Below are 21,028 nucleotides of genomic sequence, written 5' to 3'. Positions count from 1 at the left end.
TTTAGGTAATGTGCCCTTAAAATATTTAACAGTGTCTTTGGGTCTTTCTGATAGATATAGGCATATCCATATTTTAATAATTTCACATAGTACATTTTGGGATATAAAATAGTGAACTGTATAGCTTTTCTACTGAGGCTGTTTAAACTACTGTAATTCTGACTATTGTGATCAATAACATATGAATGTTTTTTCATTCAATTTTTATATACATGAATGACTATCTTTATATTTATCCATGTATAATGGATGTGATTTTATAGTTAATACATAATATTCTAAACCCTCACTTCATATGATCCTCCATTTTTATTACTGTCACTGAGAGCATAAATTCATAATAATGAAAGTATGTTTGATTGTATCCTTGTGAGGATAGTCATCCAAATATTCTTCTCACTTTAAATTTCCATATTTGAAGTTTCTACAGTTTGATTTGTCAACACTCTTTCCTTTTCACTGACTTTTAATAATCCAGTATTTTTTCAGATGTCAAACCATTGCTGTTTATTGTTATTATACACAAGTTGCCAAAATGTGTGAACAATTTAGTTTTGACCACTATAATTGTTATTGTCATATAACTATTAGCATGAATATAGTCAATTGCACCAATCCTTAAATTTGCATGTTCTTTATTTAATAGTTTCTCTATTTTCTATATTTTAGGAATATGCCTATGTGCAAATGTTTAATTCTATTCACATGCAAAGATTTAATTTATTTGGCTAATTACTGTCATAGGAGGCAGCTCTTGTTTCTTTTGTATAATTAAGAGTGGGTGGGTAGATGGTCGAGCACCCTCATAGAAGTACAGGGAAGTGGGATGGGATAGGAGGTTTCCAGAGTGGAACCCGGGAAAGGAGATAACATTTGAAATGTAAATAAATAAAATATCCAATAAAAAAGAAGCCTGTTAGAAATGTTTACTCTAGTCATTCATAAATGTATGAGTTTCTCTGGTCCTTTTCTTCTGTTACATTTCTATTCTCAATGGTAGTCTGCATGTATGACCTACTACTGCAAAGATTGATACAATAATTTCATTATTCCATGACTTTAAAATAACTCCTGATATATAATAATAATGATGATGATGATAATAATAATAATAATAATAATAATTCCACCTTTAACCCTTTCAGGTATAGGCACTAAACAAAGAAAATCTCCAAGGAACTTTGTCCATCATAAAGGAGGTCGTCTTTCTAAAGACTGTCTTCACTAATCCTGTGAACAGGTGACTTGCATTTTTTATGTGGAAATGTTATAGACAAACATGATGCAGTGGGATGAGAATGACCTGGACTTTGGACCAGATTTACAGCCTGGATAAGCACATGACTTGTCTCTTTGTAAAGGGAAGGATAAAATGAAGAATTCAAAATGAGAGGGGAAATGGATCAGATAAAACTCTGCCCATCCATCAATGCCCAGCTCGTATCTCCAGAATGAGAGCTACACAGTATTTCATGTTCATCTTTGAAGTTTGCTGTGACTTTCTACAGTGCATACCCATTCTTCTAGTCCCTAAATTAACTTAGAAAGGAATGAATTTACAGTTAGCATTTCTAATCAGTGGTAAAGCTTTGTCCCTAATGGCATTCTGCTCCTAGGCTACCACAGAACAAGGTAGCACCTTTGCTACAATTTGAAAAAAGTCTCTTCTTCCAGCATTCTAATTTGGGGGATGGAGGGTGCATAGCTGTTGTGGAATTTAGTTCAACTCTTCAATTAATAGCAAATAATAGAATTGTTTCTGTCACTAATGCCTTTTATCTACTATTCCTTTTTTTAAATTTTAAGATGTTTATCAAGAAATATAATTTTGTAAAAATAAAATGGAGAAAATATACAGGTAACTAAAATGAATTTTTCTTCATAGTTAGATTTAATATTTGACAGAATCAGGACACTTTAGTTCAAATCAGTCATTCCTATGTACCATTTTCTAGATTCAAGTCTCTGTTTTGCAAAGAAACAGATTGATCTTGCTTTTTTCTAGGCAAGGTTTTACTACGTAGCATAGCTCAGCATGTTTTTGAAATTTAGATCCTCTTGCCTCATCCACCATAGTTTTGTGATGACATATGGGTACAAACACACTTTGTGTATAATCCAGTGTCATCAGTGAGAGGTAGGAAACTGGTAACTGTTTAAAGATGCAGTGACTGGTATAGTGTAGATCTAACTCAGCTGCTTCTAATTTCAGTTCTTCTTGCTTTGGCAATTTAAACTATAAGTTAAAATTATTCTTTAGGTTTATTTTCCAAGTCACGCAAATACATTTTACCCATGAAAAATGTGTTACCAAGTTTGGACTTATGTAATTTTTAATCTTACAATATTTCATTTTCCTATGAAAACATAAAGACTAATTACTTTAAATTCTCCTGTGGTAAGTATTAACCTGAATAACCAGTTGTAAGTTCTGAGTATTCTCTTCAACTCTCCTTTTAATTATATTAGTTGGGATCTTCTTCTTCTTCTTCTTCTTCTTCTTCTTCTTCTTCTTCTTCTTCTTCTTCTTCTTCTTCTTCTTCTTCTTCTTCTTCTTCTCCTTCTCCTTCTCCTCCTCCTCCTCCTCCTCCTCCTCCTCCTCCTCCTCCTCCTCCTCCTCCTCCTTCTCCTCCTTCTCCTCCTCCACCTCCTCCTCCTCCTCCTCCACCTCCTCCTCCTCCACCTCCTCCTCCTCCACCTCCTCCTCCTCCTTTCTTCTTCTTCCTCTCCTCCTCCTTCTTCTCTACATGTGTGTGCTTGTATACATGTGCATACAGGTGAACACTCGCATGCACACTTACATACCTGTGTGTGTAGACTTTGAATATTTTTGCTGGTGTCATTTCTCTACCTCTACTTTGTGAATTCTGGGTCCCAGGAATCAAATAATTCTTCAGGATTAGTAGTGAACTCCATTACATGCTGAGCCATGTTGCCAGTCCTTCATATTAGGGTTTTTATTTTGTCTAAATATTGAGTGACTTAACCCTACATTCTTACGTGTATATATGAAGTAATTTATAGATTTATCTGTAACTTATGATCACTGGCGTTTTCTTGGCATACGTGATAGTTACTATTACAGCAGAAACTGCTGAGCTATTCCCAGCTCACAGAAGTTCAAGCTTTAACCTTGAGGTATATAAGGAACACATCTGGATGAGGATGTCTGTTCTCCATGAGGACAGCCTTCATTCACCCCTCCAAATTAGCTTACTGCTAATACTCACATCAGAATCCCCATGATCTGAACAAGATTTCCAAGGTCTTGATGCTGTTGAAAAATGTAGCAACTGCAAGCCTGATGGCAGTTATCACAACCATTCTGTAATCCTTTATTGCTCTGTGCAAATAAATGGAACTTCCAGAGTTTTGTCAAAGTGCATTAATAGGTTTAATTGTTTCTTGGCCCTATTCGTTTTGTGGATCAATATTACTTCATTAGTTTAATATCTTCAAAAACACTCTAGATTTTTTTTTTTTTTGCTCCTGGCAATAGTTTTTAGTGGTAATTCTTTTTCTTCCTTTTTAAGAATAATCTTCTCATCTTTCATAGGAATTTTAAAATAAACAAGAGAAAATACTTATGCTTAAGAACTAATTCAGAACATCCCCCATTGCCAGCCTAGGAGAGGCCTTTTAATCAGTATTTTCCATGTGACATCCCAATATGCAGCCCCATGTGATTTCTCTTTCTGTTTATCCAGCTCCCAGTTCTCTCCTCTCTCTCTCTCTGTCTCTCTCTGTCTCTCTCTCTCTCTCTCTCTCTCTCTCTCTCTCTCTCTCTGTGTGTGTGTGTGTGTGTGTGTGTGTGTGTGTGTGTCTTGGTAGAAATATGCTATGCATAAACACTGTCTGCAGAGCATCTGTCCTCAAATGTCCTCTGACCTTCCTGGTAGACTACCTCTTGCTCTCATAGAGCAGATTTTAACTCATTATTTTTGTTCTACTGTTCCTGACCTGATAGATAGCCTTTTTGGTTTTCTTTGGTACCTTTCCATTTGAGAATACTATTTTCTTATTGTTCAGTTTTTCTCTGTGCACATTAAACAATCAGATCTTGATAAGGATAGGAAGTAGAGCATCTCTGGAAGATGGTTTTCTTCTTAGAGTAAGTCTGTTTTTTTAAAAAAGAAACATTTGATGTAAGTTCACGGCCTCTTATTACGAGGCTGCTTTATCTACTTGTACACATTAAGGATCTATTCTCTTGATGGTCTAGTACTAGAAATCAGGAGCGCATGGGTAGAGACTAGACAGAGCTTTCTTTCTCAGTTGCTAGGGTGAGATGAGTGAGAGGATTGTGTTAATCTTTGACAGATTTTTCTTTGGGGCAGAGATGTGCATCTATGTGAGCAATTACAAGTAAGCCAACAATATCTTCATCCATTTTGTGATGCTATAATGAAATTCTTGATGCGAGTGATTTGTAAGAAAAGGAAGTATATTTAGTCCCAGTTTGGAAAGTTCAAGAAGGGCAACTGCATGATGGAGGCCTCGGGCTCAATCCTAACATCACAGACAGCATCCGGTGAGGGATGAGTATGAGAGCTCCTAGAGCAAGAGAAGATCCAAGGGATCACTGCAAGAAAGCTCAAGTACTTATCTCAGAGCTGGAATCTCATCTGCTGAGACACAGAATCAACTCACTTTGAAGATGCCTCCTAAATACCTAGCTAACCTTATTCCATTCCTTTAGTAGATTAAATTGGATTTTATGGAAGCAAACAGAGCTAAAACTATAGCGAACAATGCCTGTGTAGCAGTGCTGGAGGGGAGCTTTGTCTGTCTGCTGAATGCCTTTTCTGATCTCTTTTCTCATGGTCTTCCCTGAGATGGAACCTTCCTTGTTAGGTTCCTTTAGATGCATAGTCTCATCATTTCTTTAGTGCAATGTCCATAAGAAGAACTTGCATGCTGCTCACACAGGCTTTTCCAGGCTGGCTTTGCACAGCGCCAATTACAATTACGTCATGCCAAAAATTGCCTTCAGGCTCCGTTCCCTGGAATTTAGTCTTGATGTTGGGAGCTTGCTGGAGGCCTTTTACACATTCACAAACCCAGGCAAGACTAGAGGCAAAGGTGGCTTATTTTATTTGGTGCTCTCAGTCTCTGACACAGAATTTGAGTTTCTGTTTTGCCTTTGGGTGCTATGTCTTCTTACTTTAAAGTTCCGGTGTACATTTCTCCCAATTTTATATTTCATCGGTCATGCTAGTAGAATCATTCCAGGAACAAATTAAGTGGGCAGATTTAAGTTTCTATTTAACTGAGAGCCCTGTTGATTATGGATTCAGCCCCATTTCTCTGTCTTCCTTTGGTCCCTAACAGGGGAGAGTTTAATGCATTTCACTTGTTGTTTGGCTGACTTGAAAGCCCATCTCAGATCCCCAGCTCCTTGTAGATCTCACCTTTTCTGTTGTTCTGTCACTTTGTTGAACTCTTATCTCCGGCTTCTGTCTGTTTACAAATTTCTATTCTTGTTCCCTGGGAATGTGTCTTCAATGTTGTTAGGATGTCAAGTCTTGATGTTTTATCGCCCTCCCCCCCTTCTGTTGACAATCCCCACTGCACATGGTGAGCTTTGCTGCTCCTACCACGGAGTCTTTAGCTGTACCTTCTCCTTTTTGTTCTATGGCATCTACATTGTCTTGCAGTTTTCCCTCCTGTTTGACTGTTAGAGTCACAATATCATTTATCACTATTAATAGGATAATTTTAAAAGAGAAGGCACTAAAATAATAACATAGCTAGTTTAAAAATCTATCAATAAGCAAATTAAAACTATTATATTGAAGACCTATAAATGGTTTCTGTAATAATCCTATGAAAAATATTAGCAAGTAAAATAAAACAACATTAAAAAAATAATATATCATGAGAAAACCAAGTTTATCTGATTCTATAAGTCTTGTTTAACATTTGAAAATCAATAAACATTGTTTATACATTTAAAAATAGAGCAACCATGTGATCATTTTGCCATATATCATGAAGAAGAGGATTTGATGATATTCTCTAGCTTTAACATTAGAAACAGAAAAGGAAAATTAGGATGAGTACCTCCAACATCTGTACTGTGAAAAACATACTTCTTTTTGAAATATTGATTTTAAACACTTGATGTAAGAAATGATACCAGAATAGTTCCTTTCCTTGCTTCTGTTGGACCCTGTACTAGAAACCCCATCAAACTCAATCAACACAAAATTCAGTTTCTAGAAGTGACCTAAGATTTCTTGTGAGATGGTTGCCTGCTTGGTTTCATTCAATGAAAACATATCGCTCCATATTATGGTCTAAATAGGAAATGTCGCCACAGATTCATATGTTGAAGCCCAGATCTTTAGTGTTATCATTTAATTAGAAGTAGGTCACTGGAAGTATATTCTTGAGGTACATTCTGGCCATTCTGTTATTAGCACAACAATTTTTGTGCTTTCTTATTTTGCCACTTTTGTGATATTCTGCCTCACCATGGTCTGAACACAATAGACCCAAATGACCAGGGACAGGAATAAGATGTTTCGAGACATAACAAACATTTCATTTTTAAAAGTTATTCAGTCAATCATCTTTACAAGATTGTAATGTATAATTTTTATTGACTTCTTGACTGGTTTATAATTACCATGAAGACAAAGTCATGAGATTATTCATAACTCTATTTCTGGAAAGCTGTAAGTGGGAATGTCTGTGGTTCTGGACTGGACAAGAAAGCATTTCTTTCTTCTTCTATTCCATGTGTGTCTACTCTCTACTCTATATACAATTTTTTTTACATAATCATTTGACTGGCAGCCAGCAGTCTCAAGTGAGTATGAAATGTTTACTATGGACTAGAAGTAGCTGAGAGTACAGTGACCTGGGACCTGGGATTAGAATGATTTAGCAGAAACCAGCTACTCTGCTCAGAGTTGAAGGCATCAACAAGCATGAAGTCACTGAGGGGAGAACCTGGTAGAATTTTCCCAGAAATCAGAAGGGAGTGAGGACTTACTGCTTACCACTTAATAATTTTTTCATGCTTAAGGGGATTAAAGTACTTTTGCACATTATATTTGTCAAGGTTTCATTCTGTCTCTCTCTTTCTCTCTTACTCTCTCTTCTCTCTCTCTTTCTCTCTCTCTCTCTGTCTCACTCTATGCATAAGTAGTTGCAGCTGAGATTAGAATATGTAATGTTCATATTTATAAATCTATTTATAGTTTAGAACGTGCTACTTATGTAAAGCATAGGAATTATGAAAACAAATAACCCTGTTAACTTTCCTTCTCTCTTGTACGATTAAGCTATTATATGTAGTGTATCTATTCACCTTAATGCATAAGATGATTTATAGATTTTTGTACATATTTATAGAATACATGCATTTTAAAAAATATTATCAGGAAAATAGTCTTTTATATTTAGCACATTAATACTTTCAATGTATTTGTAAAAATTTGCTTTTTGCTCTTTTGTAATTTCTTTCTAGTTTGATAAATTTCTTTTATTATTGATTGTGTTGTGTGATAGAGCAGTGAATTCATTCTGGCTTTCTTTGTCCAGCAAAGCCTTTGTTTTGCCTTAATTTATTAAATAATAACTTATATTTGCAGATATTCTACATTGTGAGATAGTTAAGCTGAGATGATTAACACATATATTATATTATGGTTGTTTGTGTGTTGTGAATAGCTATAATTTATTTTGTGGTTTCCAAATATAGGAAGCATTTATATTAAACATAGTCATTATTTTGTACAATAATGTTCACTTCTTGAACTTACTCCTTCCCTTAAACTGGAATTTTGTATCATTTGTCCAAAAGCTCATCCACCTTCTCTGATCTACCAATAGACTAGTGATAGTACAACAGCAGGATTTCATGGGTGCTGTTCCACTATACTCTGATTACCATAGTTTCTAATCAGAAGTCTGCAGTCATTCAAATAATTATTCCTCTCTGTGTAAGTAATGGGTGATATGCACTGGCTTCTTTCTACCTTTTTCTGGTGGCTCCTTGAAATTGGATAGTGATATTTTCCACTGTGGTTTATACATTGAATAATCATGGTAAATTTCTATTTAGAAAGATGATAGGAGTTTTAGAACAAATTTGGAAGTTTACTGACATTAATTATTTAAATATTTCCCCACATTCTTTCCTTTTATTCAGTGACTCCCATTTTCTGGATGTTTGAAAATTGTTACCTGGTACATTAAACTGTATTTAACTTATTTCTTAAATTTAAAGTAGTTAAATTACTCTCTAGTGATCTTTTTATTTGGTGATTTATTATTTCTATTAGTATACTGATATTAAATACATTTGTTGAACTTTTATTTTAGGTATTTACAGCTCAGTAGAATTGGAGGTTCATTATGTTTACATTTTCTATCCTTTGCTGGGATTTGATAACTTTCATTTTTATTCTAAGTGTATCATTACTGCATTTTCCATTATTTCAATATTTATTTCCATTTAAGGAACCAAGGTTTTAAATGTCATTATTTAATGATTTTTATATGTCATCACTACAAGGTTTATAACTATATCTCATATTTTTCTTTGAACTTTATACATTATTTGACTTTAAATGGTATCTTGAACATATTGAATAATATGTTATAGATTCTTTTTATCTTCCCAGGTCTTTTATTTCCTGTGCTCTGAACTGAATACAAAGCCTTGTGTATACTGCACTCTACCATTGATTATACCAACAGCCTAATGTACATCCAGTTTGACAATAGTTTTAAGTAAGGATTAACTTATTATCCTAAGATACACCAGACATATCTTAATGCATTCTGGCCTAAGGACAATCCATTTCTGACTACCTTTGCCCTACATATGCATGGTTTATATGTCAGTCAAAAGATTTTTAAAAAGTCTGTGCATGATATATCGACTTCTATTAATTGGGGCTATTGAGTTGATTCAGTTGGAAAAAAGTGCTTGTCGTGCCATGTTTTTCTGACCTAGGTCCTCTGTAAGTATGTTATGGTTATGTAGCTTGATGTTCTTGTGGGACTCATTACAGTGGCAGTGGAGAAGTCTGTGTCTCTTTTTCCTGCTTTCAGGACCCTTTCCCTCTTACTGGGTGGCCTCCATCCAGAGATGATATGAGGGGCTTGTGCCATAATATGGCAGCTTGATATGCATGTTTGGTTGAGGTCTGCTCTTTTTAGGGGAGGGATGACAGTGAAGTGGTTCTAGGGCTGAGAGTAGGATGAGTGAAGGGAAAGGAAAATGCAGTAGGGATGTTATGTATGAGAATTAAATTTTTTAGAACCCCTGTGAAGCCATGCATAGAACAGAATTTTATCACACTATTTGAATAGTGAGATGCAAGGTAGAGGCATGAGGATCTCTGGATCCTCGCAACAACCTAGCTTGGAATAGAAAACTGCAAATCCACAACATACCCTTTATCAAAGAAAGTAGAAAGTTGGTAACAATGTCTGAGGATATTTTTTTAGTCTTCACATGCATTCCATGGCATTTGTGTGAGCAACCTTACACAGGAGTGCACACACACACACACAGAGAGACAGAGACAGAGAGAGAGAGAGAGAGAGAGAGAGAGAGAGAGAGAGAGAGAGAGAGAGAGAGATTTAAGACAATAATAAAAGGAATAAAAAGAATTTCATAATTTTGCTTCTATTTCACTTCCTTAATGTTCATCTATCTTCCTTGTTGTTCACTATGCTTCAATATGCATATGCAATATGTTCCAAGTATTTTCCAACTGGACAGACCCCATTTTAAAAATCGTGTTTTCATAGCTTGGTTTGTTATTGTGTTTGTTACTGCTATGACAACTACAATAGAATGGCATTGCAAATGTTCAGAGGGATAGAGACTCGAAAAGAAGAAGGAGCAAGGAGGGGTGGATAGAGAAAGGGAGGATATAAGAGAAATGAATAGAAAAGAGAAGAGAGAAAAAGATAGGTGAAGAGGAGGAAGAGATGGGAGAAAGGAAGCAAAGCAGATGAAGGAGAGAGGGAGAAAAGGTGAAATAGCTCACCCACTACATGCATTTTCTGTAGCAATCTCCAGAAAATTGGGCATTTTCAAACTTTAAAGACATTTCAGAATTAGTGACTAACAAGTTTTGGTGGGTGAACTTGTTAGGAATGTTCTGCACAGTGAATGCCAACTACAGAATTTTAATATTGTCCTAACAGAGGAGCAAAACCCATCACAGACTGCATGACATAAGTGCTTCATTGACACTGGACTTCTTGATAATTCTAATCAAGCTGAATTTCTGATTTATGTTATGTCAAAATAAATTAAATACTTAACAAGGTTATACTACATGTGTGGATTTGTGTGTAGACATATGTTATAAATCAAGTTTCATTAAAGCATCCAAATATTAAAATGCAGTTTATAAAATAAAGCATAGTGGACCACAAAGCAAGAGTTCCAAATAAAAGAACTATCAGTTTTTATACAAGTGGAAAAATGACACCCCCTTATCCAATAACTGTTGAATGCCACTAGTTCCATATGGAGGAGTATGACCTCCCAGCCCTTTCCCCATCTATGTTAAAATATTGATGAGCCCAATCTTGTATTGGTCTTGTCCATAAAACCATAGCTACAGTCAGCTAATGAGAGGAACAACTAGCTCATGACTAGAACTTTTCTTCTGCTACACAACTGCCTGCCTACCTCCAACCTCTTATTTTATTTCTACCTCCTCTTCTGTAATGTCCTCTGAGCCTCTACTCTATCATCCCTTATTCTCAGCACCCTGGCCAGTTATGAATTTCTGCAATGCCTGTTTCTCAATGCAGTAGAGTGTGGAGCCAGGAAAGGGGAAATCATGTGAAATGTAAATAAAAAATATATCAAATAATAAAAAAATATAAAAATGAAGCTTCAAAGATGGAGGCTGACAACACTGCAGATACAAATGTGACAATTCAAAGGCGTGTTTGAAAACATGACTATTTAGCGATGTAATAGCAGTAGGTTCTCCCCCTGGGTCACTGACACCCCTAGATGTGGGCTTCTTTAGCAGGTTTCTAGAGTCATCATGTGTTCTTTCCTATGGAGCATTCCTCAGAACCAGTGATAAAGTGGGTTGATACCTTGTAAGTACAGTCATGCCAGTACTGTACCACAGTGCACACTTTGCCTGGCAGGTCAGTACTGTAGCTTTCAGAATTCACAGCTAGGTAAGATTGTTGCCTAGATGACATCATCCAGCACTATGAAAGTCAAGCAAGAAGAAGAAAGCTTCCAGCTCAGCTCAGCTCATCTCAACTCAGCATGATTTCTCTCTGTCCTGTGACCATGGTGTATACTATTTTCTACAATATGGTCTTACCAGCATGTTCTGGCAGATAACTGAGATCAATGGCAAAAGTTTGTGCTATTTGGAGGACTTCTAGGGCCTACTACAAAGGTCGTGATGAGAAAAGAAGAATTTAATTTTATGACAACTGTTGCAGGGTACGAAATGCCAGAGCCAGAGTACGTAAGTTCCCAGTCTAGAGATTTCCCTGTTGTTCATTTTTTCCCCTCATCTCTGGAATGAATGACAAAGAGAACAGAAATATGGATTCTTCTCACTATAAAAGTAGCCAATATTTCTCTAGTAAACTGTAAGTATTTTTTAGAACTTGACAATCGTATGTCTTAACTGAAGCTGTGCTTGCAATAAGGATGGTATTGTGATCTAAGAATAGAGGAGTCTGACGTAGAGCATAACTTATCCTTGGATATAACAAGAGACAAAAACAGTCTTTTGAAAAATATACTTCTGTAATCTGTGCTTGCACAATGTGCTGCCATTCTGTGTGTGCATAAAGGAATGAGTGAGCAATCGATTTGGTTTGAGACTCCCAGAGAGCAGCAGAAAGGTTTTGACATTTGCAGTGGGTCTTACAAAGTTTAATAATAAAGAAAGAAAGCAATATGAGCAAAGACATGGACTTTTGAAATTGTGCAAAGAGGACAATTATGGAATGTTTAGACAATAGTGTTTGAACATGCAGAAAGGTGAATTTGCAATGGTGGCCTGAAGCTGATGTATTGAAAAAGTGTCCCATGTGCATTTACAAGACACAGAAATAGCAGGAGACCATGAAATTCTCAACCTCAGGGATTTTTATCAAAGTATGTCTGCAGAATAAAACTTTTCAATGCAGTGGCTACTGGCCTTTGAGGTAATGCAGGTGATGGAGTGACTCTAACAAAGAAGGTAATGGAGACAATAATGCTGGAATTGCCAACCCTGGAGGCAATAGAAGAATTGGTAATAGTGAGTAACACATGTTATGTGGCTTGAGGTTTCTAGCTTGGCTCAGTGGATTTCTAAAATAGAATGGGCCAGAGGAAGACCCTTAGGTTCAAGGGAATAGAAAATAAAACTGACTTGGAAAATATCAGCATCTATTCTTCTTTAAGATATCACAATGCAGGTGTCCATATGGTGACTGGTAACAGATTTCATGTGGTCAGCAAAGAAGTATTATAAAATATGACTCATATTAATAGGTTTAGTTTCAGATATGGTGACAGAGGTCTGCAAATGAAGTGTAAGCAGTAGGAAAGGCAGAAAAGAAAATGACACCAAAATCCTCTAGGAGTGAAGAACCTTTCCAAAAGCGACTCATTTGTGGAAGTGTGAAATTACAGAGCTAGGCCAAAGGGGGTGATTTGTCAAAGAGTCCACTGTAGAGTTTGTGTTTTCCATGGACATCTTCTGAACTGTTAATGGAGTAGGGCTCAGGGGTTAGGATGTTATAAAAGGAGCCTGGGCCATGGTGCCCCGACTCCAGGCAGTGGAGAAGGCCAGCTGTTCACCCGGAGGCCAGCTGGGAGGAGGCAGCTTGCACTGGTGAGTCCGGCCCTGCAGAGTGGAGGATCCAGTCTGGAGGCCTCTGGCAAGAGCCTTCCGGTCTCTGCCTCTGGATCAGGAACAGCCAGGGCCACAGCGCTCTGTCTCCAAGCAGTGCAGCAGGCCATCTATGCACCCGGAGGCCAGCTAGGAAGAAGCAGCTTGCACTGGTGAGTCCAGCATTGACAACAAGACCAACTAACACCAGTGAGAACTAGATGGCAAAAGGCAAACATAGGAACGTTACTAACAGAAATCAAGGCAATATGGCAGCATCTGAACCCAATTCTCCATTAACAACATGTCCTGGATATGCTAACATACCAGAAAAACAAGATTTGGATTTAAAATCACTGATCATGATGCTGTTACTGGAACACATGAATGACATAAATAAATTACTTAAAGAAATTCAGGAGAAAATGGATCAAAAGTTAGAAGCCCTTACAAGGGAAACACAAAAATCATTAAAAGAAATTCAGGAGAATACGGGTCAAAAGATAGAAGCCAATACGAAGGAAATACAAAAATCACTTGAAGATATACTTTGAAGGAGAACTTTGGTCAACAGGCTGACATCATGAAAGAGGAAACATGAAAATCTCTTAAAGAATTACAGGGAAACACAAACAAGAAAGTGAAGGAGCTGAACAAAACTATCCAGGATCTAAAAACAGAAGTAGAAACTAAGAAATCACAAGTGAGACAACTTTGGAGATAGAAAACCTTGGGAAGAAATCAGGGGCCATAGATCCAAATATCAACAACAGAATACAAGAGATAGAAGAAAGAATCTCAGATGCTGAAGATACCATAGAAACCATGGACTCAACAGTTAAAGAAAATGAAAATGCAAAAAGCTTGTAACCCAAAACATCCAGGAAATCCAGGACACAATGAGAAGACCAAACCTAAGGATTATAGGCATAGATGAGAGTGAAGATTTACAACTTAAAGGGCCAGCAAATATCTTCAATAAAATTATGGAAGAAAACTTCCCTAATCTAAGGAGAGAGATACCCATGAATATACAAGATGCCTACAGAACTCCAAACAGACTGGACCAGAACAGAAATACCTCCTGTCACATAATAATCAAAGCCCCAAATGTACTAAACAAAGAAAGAATATTAAAGACAGTAAGAGAAAAAGGCCAAGTAACCAAGTAACATATAAAGGAAGATCTATCAGAATCACACCAGACTTCTCACCAGAGACTATGAAAGCTAGAAGATCATGGGCAGATCTCATGCAGACTCTAAGAGAACACAAATACCATCCAAAACTACTATACCCAGCAAAACTCTCAATCACCATAGATGGAGAAACCAAGATATTCTATGACAAAACCAAGTTTACCCATTATCTTTCCACATACCCAGACCCACAAAGGATAATAGGAGGAAAACACCAATACAAGGAGGGAAACTTCATCCTGGAAAAATCAAGATAGTAACCTTCTTTCATCAAACCCAAAAGAAGAAAACCAATCAAATATAAAAAATAACATCAAAAATGACAGAAAGTAATAATCACTATTCCTTAATATCTCTTAATATCAATGGACTCAATTCCCCAATAAAAAGACATAGACTAACAGACTGAATACTTAAACAGGACCCTACATTTTGCTGCATACAGGAAACACACTTCACTGTCAAAGACAAACACTACCTTAAATAAAAGGCTGGAAGACAATTTTTTTTCTTTTTTTTTTTTATTATTCGATATAATTTATTTACATTTCAAATGATTTCCCCTTTTCTAGCCCCCCCCACTCCCCGAAAGTCCCGCAAGCCCCCTTCTCTGGAAGACAATTTTACAAGCAAATGGTCTCAGGAAACAAGCTAGAGTAGCCATTCTAGTATCAGATAAAACTGACTTTCAAACTAAAGTCATCAAAAGAGACACCGAGGGACACTTCTTGCTGATCAAAGGAAAAATACACCAAGAAGATCTTTCAATCCTGAACATCTATGCTTCAAATGCAAGGGCACTCTCATTCATAAAATAAACTTTACTAAAGCTCAAAGATAACATTGCACCTAATACAATAATTGTGGGTGACTTCAACACCCCACTCTCCTCAATGGACTGATCAGGAAAACAGAAACTAAACAGGGACACAGTGAAATTCATTGAAGCTTTGGACCAGTTTTAACATTTATATATATATATGTGTGTATATATATAAAACATTTCATTCCAAAGCAAACGAATATACTTTTTTCTCAGCACCTCATGGTACCTTCTCCAAAATCGATCATATAATTGATCACAAGACAGACCTCAACAAATATAAGAAGATTAAAATAATCCCATGCCTCCTATCAGGTCACTATGGAGTAAAAGTGGTCTTCAATAGCAACAAAAACAACAGAAAGGCCACTTACACATGGAAACTGAACAATACACAATGATACCTTGGTCAAGGAAGAAATAAAGAAAGAAATCAAAGACTTTTTAGAATTTAATGAAAATGAAGACACAACATACCCAAATCTATGGGACACAATGAAAGCAATGCTAAGAGGAAAACTCATATCCCTGAGTGCCTCCAAAAAGAAAATGGAGAAAGCATACACTAGCAGCTTAACGACACACCTGAATGCCCTGGAACAAAAAGAAGCTAATTTACCCAGGAGGAGTAGAAGGCAGGATGTCATCAAACTCAAGGCTGAAACCAATCAAGTAGAAACAAAGAATCAAAAAACCAGGAGCTGGTTCTTTGAGAAAAATCAACAAGATAGATAAACCCTTAGCCAGACTAACCAAAGGGCACAGAGAAAGTATCCAGATTAACAAATTTAGAAATGAAAAGGGAGATATAACAGCAGAAACCGAGGAAATTCAAAAAATCATCAGATCCTATTACAAAAGCCTATACTCAACACAACTGGAGACTCTGGAGGAAATGGATAGTTTCCTAGACAGATAACAAACACCAAAATTAAATCAGGATCAAATAGATCATCTAAACAGTCCCATAACCCCTAAAGAAATAAAAGGGGTCATTGAAAGTCTCCCAACCAAAAAAAGCACAGGACCAGATGGTTTCAGTGCAGAATTCTATAAGACCTTCAAAGAAGACCTATCACCAATACTCTTCAAAGTATACCACAAAATAGAAACAGAAGGAACACTACCCAACTCGTTCTTTGTAGCCACAATTACGCTGATACCAAAACCACAAAAAGATCCAACAAAGGAAGAGAACTTCAGGCCAATTTCCCTTACAAATATCGATGCAAAAGTACTAAATAAGAACGAACACAGATATCCCTCATCAGAAGAGTGGATGCAAAAAATGTGGTGTATATATATACAATGGAGTACTACTCAGCTATTAGAAACAATGAATTCATGAAATTCTTAGGCAAATGGATGGAGCTGGAGAACATCATACTAAGTGAGGTAACCCAGACTCAAAAGATGATTCATGGTATGCACTCACTAATAAGTGGGTGTTAACCTAGAAAACTGGAATACCCAAAACATAATCCACACATCAAATGAGGTACAAGAAGAACGGAGGAGTGGCTCCTTGTTCTGGAAAGGCTCAGTGAAGCAGTATAGGGCAAAACCAGAACAGGGAAGTGGGAAGGGTTGGATGGGAAAACGAGGAGAGAAGGGGGCTGATGGGACTTTCGGGGAGTGGGGGTCTAGAAAAGGGGAAATCATTTGAAATGTAAATAAAAAATATATCGAATAAAAAAATTAAAAAAAAATTCGTGCCAACCGAATCCAAGAACACATGAAAACGATCATCCACCATGATCAAGTAGGCTTCATCAAAGGGATGCAGGGATGGTTCGATATAAGGAAATCCATCAATGCAATCCACTACATAAACAAACTCAAAGAAAAAACCATATGATCATCTCATTAGATGCTGAAAAAGCATTTGACAAAATTCAGCATCCTTTCATGCTAAAAGTCTTGGAAAGAACAGGAATTCAAGGCCCATACCTAAACATAGTTAACGCAATATACAGCAAACCAGTAGCAAACATCAAACTAAATGGAGAGAAACTTGAAGCAATCATACTAAAATCAGGGACTGGACAAGGCTGCCCTCTCTCCATATCTTTTCAATATAGTACTTGAAGTTCTAGATAGAGCAATTAGACAACATAAGGACGTCAAAGGGATACAAATTGGAAAGTAAAAAGTCAAATTATCACTATTTACAGATGATATGATAGTTTACTTAAGTGACCCGAAAACCTCCACCAGAGAACTCCTACAACTGATAAACAACTTCAGCAAAGTGGCTGGTTATAAAATCAACTCAAGCAAATCAGTTGCCTTCCTATACTCAAAGGATAAGCAGGCTGAGAAAGAAGTTAGGGAAATGACAGCCTTCACAATATCCACAAACAATATAAAGTACCTTGGTGTGACTCTGACAAAACAAATGAAAGATCTATACGACAAGAATTTCAGGTCTCTGAATAAGGAAATGGAAGAAGACCTCAGAAAATGGAAAAATCATCCATGCTCATGGATTGGCAGGATTAATATAATTAGAATGGCCACCTTGCCAAAAGCAATATACTGATTCAACGCAATCCCCATCAAAATCCCAACTCAGTTCTTCACAGAGTTAGAAAAAGCAATTCTCAAATTCATCAGGAATAACAAAAAACCAAGGATAGCTAAAAACTATTCTCAATAGTAAAAGAACTGCTGGGGGAATCAGTATTCTAGACCTCAAGCAATACTACAGAGCAATAGTATTAAAAACTGCATTATATTGGCACAGTGTCAGGCAAGTGGACCAATGGAATAGAATTGAAGACCCAGAAATGAATCCACACACCTATGGTCACTTGGTCTTCAACAAAGGAGAGGAAAACATCCAGTGGAAAAAACATAGCCTTTTCAACAAATAGTGCTGTTTCAACTGGAGATCAGCATGCAGAAGAATGCAAATTGATTCATTCTTATCTCCATGTACTAAGCTCAACTTCAAGTGGATCAAGGACCTCCATGTAAAACCAGACACACTGAAACTAAAAAAAAAAAAAAAAAAAAAAAGACTGGGGAAAACCCTTGAGGACATGGGCACAGGGGAAAAGTTCCTGAATAGAACACCAATAGCTTATGCTCTAAGATCAAGAATTGACAAATGGGACCTCATAAAATTACAAAGTTTCTGTAAGGCAAAGGACACTATCAAAAGGACAAAATGGCAACCAACAAATTGGGAAAAAAATCTTCACCAACCCTACATCCGACAGAGGGCTAATATCCAATATATACAATGAAATCAAGAAGTTAGACCCCAGGGAACCAAATAACCCTATTAAAAAATGGGGTACAGATCTAAACAAAGAATTTTCACCTGAAGAAATTTGGATGGATGAGAAGCACCTTAAGAAATGCTCAACATCATTAGTCATTAGGGAAATGCAAATCAAAATAACCCTGAGATTTCACCTCACACCAGTCAGAATGGCTAAGGTTAAAAACTCAAGAGACAGCAGGTGTTGGCAAGGATGTGGAGAAAGAGGTACACTCCTCCACTGCTGGTGGGATTGTAAGATGGTACAACCACTCTGGAAAGCAGTCTGGTGGTTCCTCAGAAAACTGGGCATGACACTTCCGGAGGACCCTGCTATACCACTCCTGGTCATATACCAAGAGAATTCCCCAGCATGCAACAAGGATACATCCTCCACTATGTTTACAGCAGCCTTATTTATAATAGCCAGAAGCTGGAAAGAAACCAGATGTCCCTCAATGGAGGAATGGATACAGAAAATGTGGTATATTTACATAATGGAATAGTACTCAGCAATTAAAAACAATGAATTCATGAAATTGTTAGGCAAATGGTTGGAATTGGAAAATATCATCACCCAATCACAAAAGAATACACATGGAATGCAATCTCAGATAAGTGGATATTAATTTGCACAGAAGCTCTGAACACCTAAGGCACAATTAACATAACAAATGAGTCCCATGAAGAAGTAAGGAGAGGGTCCTTATCCTGGAAAGGATTGATCTAGCATTGTAGGGGAATAGAAGGACAGAGAAAAAGTGATTGGAGAATGGGTGGAGAGAAGAAGGCTTATGGGATATATGGGGAGGGGGGCAACTGGGAAAGGGGAAATCATTTGGAATGTAAACAAGGAATATAGAAAAAATAGAAAAATAAAAGCCAAAAAAAAGGAAGTTATAATAGACAGCAAATTAAAAGCAGTGAGACAGGCTCGGCCCGTAGGTGGGAAGGAGAGATGGAGATGTGTGCATCTGTGAAGGCACATAAAGGAGCTGTAAGAATGTGCGGCAGCAAAGGCAGAGGGAACACAAACTGCAGGGAAGGCAGAGGAAAAAATGAGTTAGCTTGTGCCCTCTGCAACTTCTGCCATGATTAAGAGCATCACTGAAGGGTAACAGCATCTAATAGATTCTTACAAAGTATGTTTCTTGGTCTTTTTACCCTTGGGCTAACTTTAATTAATTTAGATCTAGAGATAATACCTGACAATTGTGTAAGAAAAATTGTGTAGATAAAGTAGGATGCAGGGAGCTATGCTGAAGCTGATCTGGAATGAAGTGGGAAACACAGTTTCACGGGATGTACTATCTTCTCTACCTATTATTGTTTGCCTTAAAGACAGGAATTCCTGGATGACAATTTACAGGGTGTGTATGGTCTGCTTGTTTAATTGTTTATATCTAATCTGATTTTACCTGTATTTCCATTGTGGCAAGAAATTGGAGTGAGTCTGAAGTCAAATGAATCTGAATTTCATTCAGTATTGGTTTTAGTACCAAGAACTAAATGACGTGATCCTCAGTTTCCAGAGCTGTAATTATGGCAAGTTTTCTCCTTTTGGACTAGTAATGATTGTGTGTGTGTGTGTGTGTGTGTGTGTGTGTGTGTGTGTGTGTAGCCGCCTGCAGCCACATGCGAACCGAATTACCTGGAAGAGAATTCTGGGGGTAACGGGAAGGGGGTGAAAGAGAAATGAGTCAAGAGGACAGTTTCCCATAGATACTGACTTTACTATTATTAAGCCAATATTTATAGTCTTTGGAAAACCACCCTGCCCCCCAAATGGCCTCGAATTCATTGGAACTTCTTCTTGTTGGGTTGCCTGCTTCCAGTCACGCAGTTTTCTGCTGGTCTCCAGGTGAAACTGCCCTGAGGCAGCATTGGTAGTTAAGGTGGAAGTGGTTGTATTGTTCCCAAAGGAACAAGGGCAGGAGATAACACCAGGGGAAGGGTGGAGGCTGTAGGCCAGGAATGTCGCAGCTTGAATAGGCTGGAGATAATGCCAGGGGAAGAGTGGGGGTTGCCAGCCAGGAGGGTCACAGCTAAATGCTGTGGGGGGAAGGGACATGTGTGTGTGTGTGTGTGTATATATATATATATATATACACAGATTCCATCCCTGCACCTTATAGGTCATAAACGATTGACAAAGGGACAAGAATTACTATGAAATATAATTCAGACTTCTAAAATGGTCTTTTGCCATGCACTGGTCTTTGGGAATTTCCTGGGGGAACAAAAGTTACTTGTCAATTGTTATCTTAAGGATTTAGAGGCAGGTGAGTTAGACATCTGCCTTTGTTTCTAAAGTTTCAAAGCTGTATAAAATATATTTAGCTATGAAGCAAAGGAGAAAATAGGTTCTCAGTACTTCAACATCCTATCATTCTTAATTATCTATTACTTCTTCACTTTAATCTCTCTCTCTCCCTCAGTCCATCAAAATCAGGTCCATTATTTTTGTTACACTAATAAATACTTAGTCAAATCATAGCTCAAACTCCTTAGTGATTAATTTCCTGGGGTCTTGGAATGTCAGGAAAGGAGTATGCTCCACCTTAGGGCTGCTGTTCCAGATCCTGGATTCACAAGACCTCTATGCTGAAGCCTTTTCTAGACAATGGCACTAAACTGACAACAGTAGCTCAATATTATGGGTAGTGAAATATGTGACCTACTTCCTTACCATCCTTTCCTACTGCCTCCATTACTAATTTATACTAATTTACACTTACCATGGAGCTTTCTAGCCTTCAATATCCTGGCATTTAGGTCGATAGTCCCATTATGGGATATGCCCTGCTGTAGAATCTCCTCTCCCTCCCTCCCTCTCTCCCTCCCTCCATCTTTCCCTCCCCCTTCCCCCTTCTCTCTTTCTCTCCCCCTCTCTCTT

The sequence above is a fragment of the Apodemus sylvaticus genome, chromosome 8 (genome assembly GCF_947179515.1).
Source record: "Apodemus sylvaticus chromosome 8, mApoSyl1.1, whole genome shotgun sequence".
Lineage (NCBI taxonomy): Eukaryota > Metazoa > Chordata > Mammalia > Rodentia > Muridae > Apodemus > Apodemus sylvaticus.
This window is presented reverse-complemented; position numbering follows the sequence as displayed.